This window comes from Lissotriton helveticus, chromosome 11 (assembly GCF_964261635.1).
Source record: "Lissotriton helveticus chromosome 11, aLisHel1.1, whole genome shotgun sequence".
Lineage (NCBI taxonomy): Eukaryota > Metazoa > Chordata > Amphibia > Caudata > Salamandridae > Lissotriton > Lissotriton helveticus.
Window position 1 is genome coordinate 537,675,572 of NC_136072.1, and position 18,380 is coordinate 537,693,951.

Consider the following 18,380-nt stretch of genomic DNA (forward strand, 5'->3'; position numbering starts at 1 on the left):
TGACGGTTCAAGGTCACTTGGAGTTTGTCACCCTCCTCTCAAAAGCAATTTAATCTTGAAAATCGAGACTACCATCCAGTTATGTTCCCAAGTTTAACTTAACTTAAAAATTTCAAAAGTGAAACAAGCTAGAAGAATGCAGAATTAAAATTTAGGAAGCACCATGGAGTGCAGGAAGAAGACACATATTTCTCTCTTACAGATTTGTGAGAAGGTACTGCTGTGCCCCCCCTGCCAGGAAAGTGCCCTCTCACACACGTACCGCCTTCCTTTCCACCGGGACTGCAACCTCGCGAACACTTCCCCGTGTCGGAAACGGGGCCCGGAGCAGGAACCATAACAAACAGACCCCCGCCCTTCTCTCTCTTACAGGAAGCAACCAGAGAACTGCGTCCAGAGGAAGTACGTCCCTCTGACCCCGGAAGTCCCGCCCCCGTGGCAGCGCCAGAACAGGGAAAAGCCGAGACCAGGAAGCAGAACGCCGTCGGAGCATCGTGGCAGGACACTCGGACTGGAGCGAAAGAAGGAGAGCAGACAAACGACGAAGACGTGTGGACCGAAGAGTGGTGGAGTCCTCAGGAGGTGGCTGAAGAGCGGCCGCAACTCACTGGAGCGTTGCGGCGGCCCGTGTGAGTACCCTCCTAAATTCGTTTTCTGTACTCGCTAGGAGCTCGCAGTAAAGTCCCTGTAAATAACCCCCATTTCTCTAGAGACACGTCCCTTGCACTGTATCATACTTGTACAGCACTCACACTGTGTAACAAGCCCTCCCCCACACGACCCGATTCGACACTCTTTCTGTATACCGCCCTTCTTTTCCTCAACCCCGATACCCCTTCCCCACTGTCTCCTTTCCCTCCCTCACTGCCCGGGTGACGGTGACTGTTATGATTGTACCTTGAGACCCAAGATAGGACTAACGGTCCCTTGTTTTTCTTCTCTTACTGCCCTCCGTGGATCCTCCCCGATACCGGACCCGTCATCTGACTTCCTGAAGAACTGTACCCGGACCCAAGACCTGGAGGGGACCTGGACATCATCCCCTGGAACCCTTTTCTGTTGTGACTTATATTCTGCCTTCTGTGAATTAAACTAACAGCATAGCCCACTATATTCGGCCTCCTTGCCTGCTTTTCCGGCCTGCAGCACACCCACCATCACAAGATTAAAATCTAAAAAAGAAATTGTACAGAGGTAAAGGAACTGTCAGTGGGCTCACTAAATGCGCTATGGGTCAAGGTGGGAATGGCGTTCTTATAGACCTATAAGGCATCCCCTGCAGGTGGGTGCAGTTACTTAATGAACTCACCAGCATAGAGGATATAAGCTCTCTTTCGAATTGCAGGCCGGTTTGGAGCGCTCAAAGTAAAAGGTGGAAGGGCAGCTTCAAACAGCTGGTCCACCTTTCACTAATGTGCAGCCCATCGGGCAGGCAAGAGTTTGCAGCTGCACTGGAGGCACCGCATTCCTTGTGATAGGGTGAACAGACCATGGCCCAGATTTATCAAGGGCTTCCATTGCCCTTGAGTCACGCAAAGCAGCGCAAGCCTTTAAGTCAGATTTACTATGCCACGCAGAGCCAGAGTAACGCAAAGCAGCACAAGTCGCTGCATAGTGTTACTCTGTATGAGAAATGTGCTCTATGGTTGCATCATGGGTGTTCCCACACATGCAACCATGAATTTTGGTGCATTTCGAGATTTACTTGGACTAGTAAATCTGGGAGTGCGTCAAAATGCTATGCCATCTCGGGTGAGGAGAAACGAGGAACATGTGCTAGTTTCTCCTCATTATTTCCTCTTTCTACATGTGCTGCATTCATGAATATGTATCTGGGAACTGTTTTTGTGCAGGAAGGTGCTCCTTCCTGCAAAAAAACAATCTTGCCTGTAATGCAGGCTCCCTTGTACCATGGTGCAAGTGTGCCTGTGCTAGCGCTTTGAGCCACAAGTGCGCCAGCGCAGACAGAGAGAGCAGTAATGTGCCATACATTAGTATTATGGCCAATCCAGCTCTCTCCATTTGATGAAGTGCAGCAAGTGGTCTTGTTGCATTGCGCCTAATGATAATAAATCTGGTCCTATGCCTGTATCGTGGCGCAGACCAGGCCAATGTGCCCTATCTATGATATGGGCTCTGATATCCAACGACTGAGATAACGAGAAAGAACGAAGACCACCTTCAGTTTGTAACAATAATATATTTTGGCTGGCATGGTTGTATTGTTGAGTTGTAATAAAATGCAACTAAAAATGTTTATAAAAAAAAAATAATAATAATATATTTTGGCTGATCAAGCTAATCAACACTTTCTCATCTCTAGAGCCAAGACGTAAGAGAAAGTTCAAACATCAGAGATGGGAACTTCATTTACAGACTCATTAGCATGAGTAGAAAAACAAGGCTGAAGTATCTTAAAATTGCCCTAATGAACTTATGTCACAATCCCTTCCTCTTGTGCCATTTATTAGTGCAATTCTAACAACATTTCAATAGACACTGATGAGTCACTCTCAGTGTCACATCTGGTTCCTAACATTCCAAAGACCCAAATTCAGACTCCTCATCATCATAATCACATTAATTATTCAGTGTTCTCAAAGAATAAGATACGAATGTACCCTTGCCTCTAGTAAAGATGAGATGGAGGCAGAACAAACTCGACCAAGAACGAGAATCAGCAAGAGTATGACAAAAATGACTAATACACACTGAGTAATCTTCATTTTCCAATTTCCAAAAATGCTTTCCCATGATGGCCAAACATCTTTGAATGCGGTAGTATCATCCACTGTTGGCAGCCAGGACAAAACTAAAAGCCTTTCTCTTCTGTAAAACCACAGTTTGTTTGGCTTCAAATTGGTCAGAGATCAACACGAGGATAATCGCACGGTCGTCAATTCCCCAAAATGCCATGGGTAGTGGAAGTGACAACACACACCATTTGACCATTTCTTTGACTCACACGCACATCCTTACACATTCACGCCCTCTCTCTCAGATAAACACACTCACCTGCAATCATGCATGCAATATACATTTTAAAGCATTTTTTTATTACTTTAGTTGCCAGATAGGGTCATATTCCAGTAAATTATAATCCACTTTTTATTACACTGAGAGTGAATCACTATTTATGCAGTAAAAAATTGACAGAAAAAAAGGAAAATGAATTCCAAGCAACGTCCATTAGAACAAGCTGCTCCTGTGTTGCAAGCACTGATTTTGCCACCTCCGAGGACAGGGGTTGTAAAGACAGTGTAGCAACAAGTAGGGGAAAGGATGGGATCAGTTGCGATCCAGTAGGGCTGGTATTACCATTCACAGGGAAAGGAATGGAAGGTCCAGCCACAGTCATAGCCCCAAGGGTGGAGACAACAAAGAGGTGACTGGGCTGTTCCTAAAGGAATTAAGGGAAGAAAAAGGGAGGGAAGTGACGGTCACTAGGGAGGGGCTGGTGCTCAAGTGGACAACCACCCCTGGGTATCCAATTTGTTGGATATAATGGCCTCACACACCCTTGCGAGTGTCATGCTTCATCATCGGCAATGCTCCTCGTTGGGCAGGCGGTGCAATGTCCAACGGGCTCACCTCAAAGAGGGGCTCTTTATCGGAGATCTTTTATCCAACGGCCTTATGGTGAAGTGCGGGTGAGGGGCCAGAAAAGAGTAGAAAGTGTGGGTGAGGGTAAAATGTGGCTCAAGGTACCGGAAACAATTTTATTCTGGTGGTCCCCTGCCACAAGTAAAATCAAGGATAGCCGGTACTCGTGGGAACTATAGTTTCCCAGAGTGAACCAGGGCTAAAGGTGCAAAAAGTGTGGTCGACATGTTTCTCGCATCTAGTTCATTAACTGCGATTCTTCAGGACCTATATAAAACCTACAATCTACTTAAACGTGATCTATTCATAAGTATCAGTTTAAACAAGGCACAATTGTTGTACTACCTGTCTGACACTGTTCCTACCTAAAGTAGTTGGAGACAAAAGAGAGCATTACAGCAGGTAAGTAGCAACAAGTGATACTGTAGTGACCGTGAAAACACTGTGCGTGGCCGTGAACACACTGTGCTTAGGTGACATACTAGTGAAGAAAGTGACTAGTATGTGATTAAAATCAAGTTAAAAACACAATACAGCAGTATCCATTAAAATATATCACAATAACCTTAGAAAGGTGTGTATTTTACTCACCTAAGGGTTAGGATAAAGGGGTGTCAACAGTACCCGGCGGATCTGGCATCGGGCAAGAAGCCAATGTGTTTGGGCTGGGGAGGGAAGTCAATGAGGATCAGTGACACATAACAAGTGGTTCATATGGTAGATTGTTATGTATGTGCCCCATTTTGCCAAGTGGACCTGGTGATGTCCAGTATGTGTGGATGTTGGTCTTGCTCCAGTGTGGGTGATAGCTCGAAAAGCAGATACTAGCTCCTATGGGGTGTGGATCCTGAGTTGGCATAATAAACACTGAGTGAGATGTGGGGTCGTATCCCAGGATGTATGTATGGTACCCCTGATTACAGCCAGCCTATAGTGTTGTATAGTTATATGATGGCAAGCAACTTTCATTGCCCATTGCTCTTAACGAACAATTAGCCATTGTCCATTGCACTTTAGAAATACACCGCCTTAGTTGTAGACCCAGGCTGAGGTGAAAGTAAATAGCAGGTAACCGTGGGGTGGTGGGGTTGGGATGGGATGTGTCGCTCAGCGTATGTCAGATTATAAAACATACGGCGTGCGCCGCTTGTGTCCGCAGCCAGTCTTAAGCGCTACCGCAGGAAATGCCCTTGTATTTGCTGATCAAACCCCGGCGGGGGTTTGTTTATTTATGTAAATTTTAGCGTACATTGCAAAGTAGCCGTGGTCAGTGTGGCGCGCTGCCGAAGGTGCCGCCTGTCTCTTGGTGAGGTTTACGTTGAGGCCCCTGCACAAGTTCTGGGGTCGGGGAAGTTGTGTGGGTGGTGCGGGGGGAGGGAGGCGGAAGGCGCGGTAAAACAGGACCCTGAATTCAATACAAAGCGTGGTAAATAAGGACCCCGAGTTTAATATAAATCGGTTCCGGATGTGCCAGACATGGCGGAGGTCCGCCCACAGTATAGCCACAATTCTCTCATCAACCCACAGGCCCGCCAACCGTAACACTTACTTCTAATGCCTGTGCCGAAGCCTGCTACGCCTACCCTTCACGCCGGGTCCGGATAGTGAGAACCCGGTCGTGTGCTTCAGGATTAAGTTGGAAGCCGGGTTACGTGAAAGGCAGGAAGTTGTAATCACACCGGGTCATGTGATCGGTGTAGTCGAAAGTGGCGGCCATGATAGAGTGGTATAATTTTACCAAGAAGGAACCAGTAATGGTAGATCAATCAGTGTGTATCAAATTAACACAAGGGGGAGTTGATAGAAGTTCAACCACTCCCGGTGAACAGGACTCCAGAAGGAAGTTCAACCACAACTCCAGAAGGAAGTTCAACCACTCCCGGTGAACAGGACTCCAGAAGGAAGTTCAACCACTCCCGGTGAACAGGACTCCAGAAGGAAGTTCAACCACTCACGGTGAAAAGGACTCCAGAAGGAAGTTCAACCACTCCCCGTGAACAGGACTCCAGAAGGAAGTTCAACATAACTGTGTGTGAAAGCTCATTCATTCACTACGGAAAGGATACATCTCATTCATTCTGTCCCATACACACACTGTCACTCCAGACCTCCCAGGCCAATGAATAAGAAGTATCAGGAAGGTGGATACCAGGGGGAAAAATCTGCTTGTCAGGTAGGTCCAAATGTTTGTTTGAGATTAGAACAAGTATGGTGACATTATCACCTTTAGGTATGAAACCTCCATTTGTGTACAGTTCAGAACATTGTTCTACCTTTGGGGCGATCAGCATGGGCACCCTCCTTTAGAGTTAGTGGGCATATAGGCATCAATCCAACAAGAGGAAGGGTTTATATTCTTTTGTACTTCTTATAAAGTGCAGGACAGTGTGCTGAGCATTTGCCCTGGAGGTGGGAAGTCTGTTCAGTATAGTTGATTGCTTTACACCCACTCCTGACCCATCCAGACTCAGCCACACAGTGAAATAACCAAGCAGGATTGCAGTGAAGAGGCCTGACAAGTCCTAACAAGGGATGACTTAGCGGGGAGGCCTACCACTACCAGGGTCACAAGCCATAGCTGCAGGCAGCAGGCAGCAGGAAGGGCTTCAATCTGATGATGTGGGTGCTGTGTAGGAGCAGAGGCACTGAGTCACAGAAACAGACATAGGTTCAATATCACTTAGGGTTCTAGGTACTGTGTTGCTTCTGACATTTTGGGTTGCTGGTTGAGGAGTGTTTGGGGCTGAATGTATAATATCTCGTTTGAGTGGTCCACTCACAGTGCGATAAGTGGGTCCCGGCAGGCAGTCTGTGGCACTTCACAGCAGTGTTCATCGCGAGTAGCATCTTGTACTGGCCTCTTCACTATATTTGGATTTCTATTGATGAACCCAGGGCCGGCTTTACTACTGATCGAGCCCAGTGAGACAATCTTTGTTGGTCCCCACCACCTCAAAACGTCCTTCTCCACAAATTCCCTCACTACCACGGTCCACCAGTGCCCTCATGTCTCTATAGCTCCACTCTAACAAACCATTATATTTGTTTTATAGCACTGATCATACCAGTGTAGGGTATCGGAGCACTCTACATCATAAGCATATTATACAGAGCCAATGAACCATACAAGTGTAAGTCAGTCTATAGGAAATGTGACATAACATAACGTGTCTTTGTAAAATGCACGTTCACCTTGAAGGGTATCTTGGTGCCGAATAACAGATATTTATTGTTACTCATCTCAATGGTACTCATTTTAATTACCTCAGTAGGATGAACCCGCCGGGATTTGAATCTGAGACCATGAGGTCAAACACAGGCCCCTAAAGTGGATGCATTAGTCCACTAAGCAACGGGACTCGGCTTAACTCAAAACAATGAGGATTACAAGGTGTAGGATTCACATGCCATCAATGCTAGTAGGCAGTATATTTTATGAATGTTTGGTCTGGAGAAGCACAAGCTCAGGATTTAAAACATACCATAGTGGTTGGGGTTGGCTTTACTAACAAGAGAGCATTTCTACACTATCTAACTCTTTTTAGAAACATTAGGATAATGAAAGACTGAGAAAAAAAACCATAACGTTCTAACCTTTACCATGCAGTTTGAATGCACCTCTCTGATGACAGTTCATAACTCACTGTGCAATATTAGGGTTGTAACTTATGAACTGCAAGTAACAAAAGGATCTCTGTGACAAAAGTAGTAAACTACTGAGCAATCCACATAAAATGCAGTTCGGTGACTTCCGTAATACACATGCTTTGCTGCAGGCATATTAACCCTCTGCCCTACTTTATCATGAGTGGAAACTGCCACTAGAAAAAATTCCCATCTCTCTCCAGCAGGAACATTAATCACCGAGTTATCATGACATAGGTATTGTTGCCGGAAAACTGCTGATGCTTTTAAACCCATGGTATTTCTAAACATGGTGCCCCCTCCACAGTCAGCGTGAGGTGCAGCTGCACTAGTCGCACCACCCTAGAGCCGGCCCTTGAAGGACCTTCTCATGGATCCAGTGTCTGGGCTGTAGATCATGGAAGGCCTCTGTCAGTCTGGTCAGCAGAGCAACTTTGGCTTGGGTACAGAAGTCTTTGAGACAGCAATTCAGTTGTTTGCAGTATTCTAGATTCATATCATCATTCACTTGTACATGAAGTACAGTTGGTGACACTGGAGGGATGGCAAGAAAGAGCATGTGATGTCCTAAAAGGCACTCCCGTCAGGGGTGGCTCGATTGACCAGCTTGCCAAAGGTGAGCTACTTAAGCACAGTTTCCTCACAAATCTTAGAATGTTTGCTTTTCAAAGTTACTTTGTAATGCTTAACTTTGCCAGAGAACTTTGGGTGGTAAGTATAATTAAAGTATTGTTTTATCGCTAAAGCTTTACATAGTTTCTGAACATCAGCAGACACTAAGTGGGCTCCTTCATCACTTATCTGTAGCCGTATTTTGCTCTTTGATACATCTCCGAGGAGTTTCTTTGTTACAGAGTAAGCTCAGGTACATGGGAATTCTTCAATACATCCAGAGAATATACACCTCGGACTAGAACATAAATATAAGAACTAAGTCAAGACTTTTGAATAAAATCTATGTGTACATGGTCATTCGACCCCTTGAAGGTGGATGGGCAATGGGAATGGTCTTGACACTTTCACAGGCATTCAATACTAGGCAGAAGGCACAGATACAAAGGTAGTGTTGGGCAATGGAAGGGAAATGGGGCAAACTAGAAGGTAACTATGGCAGGAACTATTCTGTCTCGACCAATATGGGCAATGTGGTTATATAATCAGGATACATTTGAAAACAGTATTCTCAGAGCTACTACTCTTCTTTGCTCGACCCACCACATTCCGTTGGGATCTCTTTTGCAATCGTATTTCAGCCATGCATACTTTTTGGTGTTAGGGACACATTCTTTTAACTCAGCAATATCTTTTCGAGTGGGCATAAGGGGCTATGATACTTGGGATAAAAAGATGGTGCCATCAAGCTTGGGAGACAGTGTAGCCTATTTAGCAGTTTGATCAGCAAAATCACTACCCTTATACACTTCACCAGTGATGCGCTGGAGTGCAGCAAACTTTGAAAAGCAACTGAAGAGCATCAAGCAAACTTTTTACATTAAATCCATTTTTAAAAGGGGCTCTGCAGAGGTGAGGAAAGTAAACCTGACTGCATCCAGAGGAGCTTGAACTCATGAGCCACCCCAACTACATACTTCAAATCAGTGAAAATGGTCACAATGTTATGTGCAACGTCAGGGCTACAAATTCAGCTGCTTGAGCAAAATGTACATGCAGTAAACATTAACTCTCAACAACTTCATGTATAGTCAAAGTAGCATAACCAACAACCCAAGTTTCCTTATAGTTTCTGGGACATGAAACATCAACTTAGTACACACGATTGCAAATGAGTTCAGGTCCATTACTGAGGTCAATAAGAGGACAGTAATTAGGATGCAATTGCGAAGTTCTTGATCAAGAGCAGTGGGGGAAATGGGAAATCGGGCTTAGTGCAGGCGAACCTAACACCATGTGTTCAGAGGCTTCAGCTAGTGGCCCATGCACACGTGTGGAGGCATCCCTGATCCAGCGGCGTACCAACAACAGATATTCCAATACCATATACTCACCTGGGTCCATAAAACACACCTACAATTGAGTAAACCACTGGAGTCAAAGTTTATGATTTTCCACACTTCAAGATTGATTTTTTCTCACTCTTAACCAACCTTTCACTGATCAAAAAGTTCTTTCCTCTGGTTGATGGACCATAGGTTCACCTAGTTGATGGTGAAAATTAACTCAATTCTAGCTTTTCTATACTTTAAAGTAAAATAAACACAGACTTGGGTAAGTTTTAAGTCTTTATCTGAATTAATTGCATGTGAACCACTTCAAAATACAGTACAGCCTCCACCACTCATAGGAGGGGAAATTCAATTAATCAATCATCAAACACATACTTCAAAAACTCTGCAATGACGTATGCTCAGAAAGGAGAGTAAAGGACATCTGCAAATACACAAAACTATATTTACCTAGAATGGTGTGATGGCCAACCCCCTGGCCAAAGGGCGGGTAAGGGTCCCCCGGGATAGTTCAGGAGACAAAGGCTTCAGGACCGGATAGATGACCTCTCTAACACCGACGGTCGCTTCGCACCCTTCTCTGACACTCTCTCCCTCCTCGAGATTCTTCCGCAATCTTCTTTTTAACCTAATAGATTAGGATAGAGGGCTCTGCATTCGGTTTCTTCATCAGCATCTCGTTACTCCGACAACACCCACAGCATCTCAGCATCGACATCTCACAGACAGCATCCCAAGCTCTGCTAATTAACTAACTAAAGCTACCTCAGTTATACCTTTCATTCTTCATGTACCACCCATTAAAGTTTCAATTTAGTAAAAATAAGAGATCTAATTGGTCAGGCAAGGGGGGAAGATCATCACACCGTGCTTACATATCACTTTTTTCAGTTAGCTCATTGTTAACAAACCCATCCCCTTAATTTTTATTCATATTTTATTTTCCCTCCCGCATTCACATTTCATCTGCAACAAATGATTTTATTTGAACATGTAGCCTCATTCATTTACATCTTTCACTGTTGGTTCTCAGGCACACTGTGACCTTGTCCTCTTCCCGACTCGCACGTCATTCTTCCGGGCTGACTTTCAGTTGTCATGCCCGATTGTCACGTGGTTTAGCTTACTTCAGACATACATGAGGCCCAAATGCGCACTAGTGATAAAGTCAGAAAAGATCAATGTTATTTTCACAAATAAATGGTTTCACTGTATGTCACCCGTCTCTACTCTAATCCCCTTTACTTATTAATACTTTCTCCACATTAGCAATACTCTTTTAGTCTTTCCCATACACTGTCAACCTCTAGTGGTTTCAAATTTTCATGAAGTTTTGTAATATTCTTAATATTTCCCCTAATTTCCCTATTTTTATCAGGTATGTAAGTGCAACAATGTTGCACTTTCAGCATTTTACAGACTCCGCCTTCTTTTGCCAATAAGATATCAAGAGCAAGTCGATTTTCTAAAACCATAGACCTAATCACAACCATTTCTGTATTAATCATCAAGAAACCCCCAGCAGTATCAGTCGAGAGACGATCAACTACTGCTGACAATTGACAAATTCTGTGTGAATTTAGAAGGACTCCCACTGTAGGTATCAATGCACCAAATATGTCACCTATTATTTCTGAAAACTAGCTCTCTTTCTTCGTGCTAGTTCATTAGTGTTTTCATTGCTTCCAGTGATTCTTTTTACATGGTATATTTTTGGAAATACTATCCCAAAGTAGCAGCTTCCGTACCACCGTGCAGGTAACTTATAATAAGCATTATTCCCACACACGTAGTAAACCCCAGGTTATACTGGATTAGTTCCCCCTTTTATTCCCCAACCCCTCAAAATTAGGATTTATTTTCACATTCACTGGAACCAATAAATACGTTGTTAAAATCTGTCTTTAATCTATAGAGGCAGGTTATCCCTTTCTTATCAAAGTCCAGCACATAGCAGCATGAGCCTTGCCAGTTGCATAAATCCCTTCTTTCCCAGCCCATGGAGGTACATGGGTTTTCTGTTCAGCAGCCTTCTTTTGGAAATCCTGTCTCCTTTCCTCAACTAAATTCAAAAACACTTTCTCTTCTTCACGTAATATACATGTTAGATTATTCTTGTGTGCCTTTACTAAATCTATTGACTTCATTGTTAGGAAAAATTCACCCATAAACTGCGCATCTTGCCTACTAATAACTGGATTCATATTCTCTCGAATAGGAAGTTACGAAAATACTACATCTAAGTTTGAATAAGAATGCTGAAGTCTCTCTGTTCTATAGAACAAACTTGTTAGTATACTACATGAAATACCATCTGTTAAAGGTAAGTGGTGATATGCAACTCCTTCTGATACTGAAGCGGGTAATTTCATACAACCATAACAATCACTAATTTCCATTGTATTTACATATTGAAATAACAACTTGGTGAAGACATTTAAAGACGTGTCATTATTTGATACTGTATGATGTACATCTATCTCATCTGCTATTTCTAATTCTACTCTATCTACTTTTATGGTAGCTGTTTTCCCATTAGTATGCGTATCATTCTATTTGTTATCATTAAATAAGGAACTGCTACTGTTAGAAATAACCATACTGAAACTACAATAAAATGCTACATATGCAAGCTCTACAGCATCTTTGGGTACAACTTCATTTTGGTCGCTCAGTAACTGTGTCTTTAATCATTTTAGTCTAAGTAGATCTCTCTTCTTTTCTTTTCTTTATTTGTAAGTTCAAACGTTTGGTTTTCAAGGGGGCCTCACTCTCCCTTCAACAATCTGTGCAGCATTTACTTCTTCTGTCTTTTCACTCAAATGGAAATGTTCAAATTCTTCTAATATTACGTAGGTCCACCCTTGAATGTATTGTTCAGAATTCTTAGTCTATGACTTCTTTGAGTGTTTTTCACAATTGACTGTTTAGACTGAGTTTGACTAGTAACCTCATTTAATTGCTCAGGACTTTTATCTGTTTTTCCCAGGTAGTATCTTAATCTTTTGACTCCACCTGGCCAGTTATCACCTTTTCTGACCCTTTTAGCTTGTACTGCACTTTCACCTTCTTTGTCTTGTTCGAAAGTTCTTCTATTTTCAGAGAGTCTGGGCACAATCAGTTCTTTTTCTTCTTCTGGATCATCCCCAACAACATTCCTGTTCAGGTCTTATCTTTGTTACTTAATTCGTCTGAACTTGTTCTCCTTCCTCTATCTGTTCCTGTTTGGGTCTTATTTCAAATTGATCTTCTTCTGCACAAACTTGTTCTTCTTCGCCAAACTGGTCCTGTTCAGGTCTTATCACAATTGGCTTTTCTGCTGCCTGAACGTGTTCTTGTATTCCTGTCTGTCCCTGCTCAGGTCTTTGAATAGGTTTGTTTGCCTTTGCCTGAGTATGTTCTTCGTTTCCCTGTCTTGTCCTGCTCAGGGTCTCAAAAAGCTTTGTTCACTTTTTCCTGAGCGTGTTCTTCTACACCTATCTGGTCCTCACTACTTTCCTGTCTCTCTAATCCTGTTCTGCTTCTTGTTTGAATAACAACTTCTGGTATGTCAATCACTGATGTCCAGCCCTCCTGACTTGTGCTCGGTTGTTCTTCGTCTATGGCATCAGAATCTATCACTCTAGATTCTTTGACTTCACAACCTTCAGCTATTTCAACTGTTTCACTCAGTTGTTGTTCTTCGGTAGGGCTTGGAAATCTTTTGGTATGACTTGCATGTATTTAATTGGGTAAACCTGCACACTGCACTGCTGTAGTAGTGACCAGTATGACTTGACGTGGTTTATCCCACCTAAGTCTAAGCATGCCTTTATGGTGTGTTTCTTCACTACCGCCCAGTCTCCAGGATTCAAATCACACGCCTGTACTGGCTGCCTGGCAACTGCGTCTTCTCCAACCTGGTGAGAGACAGACGCACTAGGTCGGCCAATTCCTTGCAATAATCCAACACCAGATCATCAGTTATATTCATCCATTTGTTACCAGGAATAAATGCTGTCTCATTGCCCTTCCCATGAGGATCTCATGTGGACTCAATCCTGTATTTCGGAGTCCCATCAACACAAGGGGAAATGCATCCGGCCATTTCAGGGATGTTGATGCACACACTTTACTTAACCTTGATTTGATTGTGCCATTTAATTGCTCAACCACTCCAGAAGCCTCTGGGCGGTATGCACAGTGCAGGTTTTGCTTAATTTTGGATGCTTCGCAGATTAAACAAATTATTTCATTATTAAAATGAGGTGCTCTATCTGATTCCAAAGTGACTGGAAAACCAAAACGAGGTATCAACTCCCTCTATGGTAGTTTGGCACCTGTTAGGCTATTATTTCTTCTCGTGGGGTATGCTTCCACCCATTGTGAAAACAAACATACTATCACATGGACATACTTCATCCCGTTGCTTGGAGGCAACTCTATGAAGTCAAGCTACAATCTTGTGAATGGCCTGTCTGCTTTTCCAATTTTTCCCCAACTAACCACTGTTTTCCTGCCTGGATTTTGATGCCAATTAAACATCTTTGGCAAAGGCTCTCAGTGACTACCCTAAACTTTGGATTGTACCAATTTTGTCTGAATAGTCTGATCATGGCATCCTACCAACATGTGTGTCCCCATGATACCTTCTTGCCATTTGAGAGAGTGAGCAATCTGTCATAACTGGTTTGCCATCAGGGTACACCCATACATCCTCCTCTGTCCTTCTTTCACATCCTGATTGTATCCAGTTTTCTTTTTCGCTTACCTAAACTTCATCCTGAAACTGTCTCACATCCTCCCATGTTTCTAAAGCTGAGAAAAACATAAGTTGACAGCTGATTTCACTTGTTTCAATTTTCCCGTTTAACGCCATGTTATTTCTAGCACAATGTTGAGCAATTTGGTCAGCGTATCTGTTACCTGCCGCCACATAGTCATTTCCTGACTGGTGAGCAGCACACTTGACCACTGCTATTTCTTTTGGCAATTGTATTGCTTCCAACAGTTCTTTCACATTTTTACCATTTCTTATGGGGGATCCTGAAGAAGACAGCAATCCCCTCTGCATCCAGAGCTGGCCAAAGTCATTCACAACCCCGTAATCATATTGACTGTCCGTAAATATGGTTATCCTCTAATTTTTCCCAATTTTGCATGCCTTTATTAAGTCCGCCAATTCAGCTACTTGTGCAGACTTGACTCCCGGTAAACAGGATGCTTCAACAACTCCAGATATTTTGCATACAGCGTACGCTGTACTGAGTCCTCCTCCCTCTATTCTCAGGCAGGAGCCGTCTACAAATAGTTCATGATCTGGCTCTTTCAGGGGCTCTTCTTTCATGTCAGGACGGGGCTTGATACACATCTCATTCACATCTAAACAGTCATGATCCACTTCATCTTTCACTGCTTCACAACATGGATCTGGCAATAATGTGGCAGGATTTACCATTGTACACCTTATCACTGTCACATTTTCTGCTCCAAGAATCACTCTTTCATACTTAGTCATCCAACTAGGGATAAGGTGCTGTGTCCAAGTTCTTATTAAAAGAATCTCGACTGAATGTGGGACATAAACCTTGACTGGATGTCCCATTACAATTGAATCACTTTGCTCCAGACTCATACAAGTAGCAGCTACTGCTTTTAAGCAGCCAGGTAAGGCTGATGCCGCAGGATCCAAAGTAGCAGAAAAGTATGCCACTGGACGTCAGCTTAATCCATGCCTTTGAGTCAGGATTAAAAGTGCACAATTCTCTCTCTCACAGCAAAACAGTGTAAATTCTTTCCTATAGTCAGGCATGCCTAAAGAAGGGGCCTCACACAAACAATTTCGCAATTTCACAAATGCTTCCACGCATTCATCGTTGCAGACAATTGGGTCCTTCGCTCTTTTTCGTGTTAACTGAATCAATGGCTTTGCTAGCAGAGAAAACCCAACAATCCACAGCTGACAGTACTCAACCACTCCAAGAAACATTCTTATCCCCTTGTGTGTCTGCGGTAACTGCATTTGCTTGATTATCTTAATTCTTTCTGGGGTCACTTTTCACACTCCTCTTTCTATTTTGTGGCCTAAATATCGAACTTATGACAACAAAATTGCAACTTTTCTGGAGACACTTTGTGTCCTCCATCAGCTAAATGGTTCAGCAACGAAATGGAATCAGTGACATCATCTTCTCGTGATTTGAATGCTATTAATAAGTCATCAATATATTGTAGTAGGACTTTCTGGGTATGACCAGTGTCTCTAGACACTTTTTCAGGATTTGATTAAAAATTGAGGAACTTTCTGTATACCCTTGAGGAACCCGGCACCATGCCAAAATACGGTTTTCTAACTTAAATGCAAAAAGGGTGCAAAGGAATAGAGAAAAAGGCTTGGCATAAATCAATTACTGTAAACCAGCCTGCATTCCAGGGTATCTGATAAAGAATCACTGCCGGGTTTGGCACTACAGGACAACAAGGCACCACAATGTTATTGATCTTTCTCAGACCCTGCACTATCCTGTATTTTCTGCTAGGCTTTTTAAGTCCCATCATAGGCGAATTACAAGGACTACTCATTATTTCCTTTAAAATACCTTGACTGATCATTTGGTCAATCTCTGAAGCAACTCCAGCTTTCACTTCTGGACTCATTTTGTATTGTCGGGTGTTAGGATAATTTGCACCTTCTTTCACTGTCACCTTCACTGGATCTACGTTTGACATTAACCCAATTTCTTTTCCTGTGAAATCCCATGCTTCTGGGTTCACTGTTGTTTTGAGTTCTTCTGGTAAATCATTTACTGTCATTAAAGAATACATTCCATCTATTTTCATGTCTTGTTTAGCAAGCATTATTTTATATACAATATCGTTATCAGGGGTTTGGAAAACAAGACCATCCAGTGTGCAATAGATTGTGCAATTCATCTTGCACAACAGATCCCTTCCTAACAGATTTACTGGACTAGAATCACAAACTATGAATCTATGCATGTCTTTGAAATTTCCAATATGCACTTCCCTTGGGTTTGTGATTGGGGTTCTAATCTGTTGATTTGAAATGCCTACAACTTGGATGGACTCTCCCGAGAGTGGTAGGTTTGGGATCTCTGCTATTCCCACAGTAGAACGGGTAGCACCAGTATACAATAGGAAAGTGGTATCATTACCTTCCACTCTCCGATCAATAAATGGACCAGACTGATCTCCCGGCAAGGATGCGCCAAGTACGCACTCCTCTTCCTCCCCCCTAAGGCACCGTCATTGCAAAGAATTACATTCATTATCATTATTCCGTAAAAGATATTGTGAAACCACAGAATTTTTCTTACCACTTCCTCCTTGAAATCCGCGTTCGCACTGTATTTTGGTTGGTTCACAAAATTTGGCATAGGTGCTGGTGGCACCTGACACTGTGGATTAACTACCTGCTGCGGCTGATTCATAAGCACTTAATTCTGCGTCTGTGGATTTAAAATTTTGGTTTGGCCCATTATTTTTTTTGAATACTCTTACACTCGTTCTTCCAATGTCGAAGCTTTATGCACGCATGACAAGGAAACTTCTTCTTTGCTTCTGCTCTATTCATTCGTCCTCTAAATTAACCACCATTCGCCGCATGATCATTCTGATTTTGATCTTGCCCCTGATTATCAGTCTGACTATTTAATTAACTTTCTTGCTGTTATGCCAATTTCACTTGTGCCCACATCATTTTCTCTTTTAATTTTCTTCACCTCGCCTCGATATCCCCACAGTATTTTGAATATTTCAAAATGTCATCTATTGGCTTGCTCTGCCAGCACAACATGTGCTACTGAATCATCTGACTAATCTCCGGTTTCAGGCAATACACAAACCAATACACAAAATGTCCCATATCCTTATCTCCAATGTTCTCAAAGCCACTATACTGCTTAAACACCTGTAGAAACCACTCATAATATGCATGTACAGACTCATATAGCTCTTGAGTTGTTCTATCTATCTTTACCCAATCTGTTTCTTTAGGAGGGATTTTCCCTTTCGGAAAAGTAATTACTTGGTGATATTTCTTTATCACCTCATCTTAGGGTGCTCCTGTTTTTGAGTCTCTTGGATACTCCTCGCTTGTCCAATCAACTGTAATCTTACACTCCGTCCATAAATCAGTAGGTACCACTATGTCAAACAAACCAACCAGATCTTTCAACAGAACTTTCAAAACTTTCACAAATCTTTCAACTTGTTTGTACCATTCAACTGGTTTCTCTCTTAATCTAGGGAAATTGTTAGTAAATGACAATATATCCTGTCTGCCCCACGGAACATGAACATATCCTCCACCAGGTACTTCTCTCATGGGACACAATCTTTCTGCCTTTTCTGTTTCTCTTAACAAGAATGCAGATGACGCTTCCTTCGCCTGAGCTTCCTCCTTCTTTCTTGTCCACCTAGTCTCCACTTATCAATGTCTCCCCATTTTTGCAAAATATTCATTAATTCCTTTACCTGTAGTTTCCTACCAGACACATTCATATTCTCAAAATCCTTATCAGTAAACTCCACTCGATATGGTTTCTGTAACAGTTTTGATCTCCCTATATCTATTCCCATCTCTGAAGCGAGCTCTGTCAATTTCTCATAGAACAGTTTTGCATTCCTGGTTATACTCCTACATATAAACAACAACTATTCTTCATTATAATGGTTCAATCTTTCTATTCCCACATTTCCAGCTATTATCTCTTCCAATTCTACTTTCAGTTAGTAAATATCTAAAATCTTTGGGGGTGTACTTTGCTTTTCTATTTCCTGTGCCCATCTTTCCGAATCTTCTGGTGTGACTGTTGTTGAGCTTCTAGTTCCTGAGGGTACCACTGACTTTCTTTCTTTTGAACTACTGGGTGTTACTCTTTTTGGGGTTTCACTTACAAATTCTCTTATCGCATGGTCCATTAATGAAATGACTTAATCACACTCACTGGCTTGATCATCAGATATTAGTACCTCTTTTCTAGGATTACTCAAAGGAGTTATTAAAGCTTGGGATTTTGGGCAACTTATTGTATCTCCATATAATGGTTTAACAGGAACTATAGTTACTGGTACTGTCAATGTTTCAGGGTTTAAACTCAATTGGTCCATTTTCTGTATTAATTACTCCCTATTTTTACTTAACACTTCTTTTTCCCTGTCTTGAAG

At 42.6% G+C, this 18,380-nt stretch overlaps 1 protein-coding gene across 8 annotated transcripts in view; it reads right to left on the bottom strand.

The window, feature by feature from the left end:
• The window catches only part of LOC144791525 (uncharacterized), an 826,098-nt gene that overhangs the window by 649,214 nt on the left and 158,504 nt on the right, over window positions 1-18,380 (bottom strand). The gene's annotated exons all lie outside the window — the stretch shown is intronic.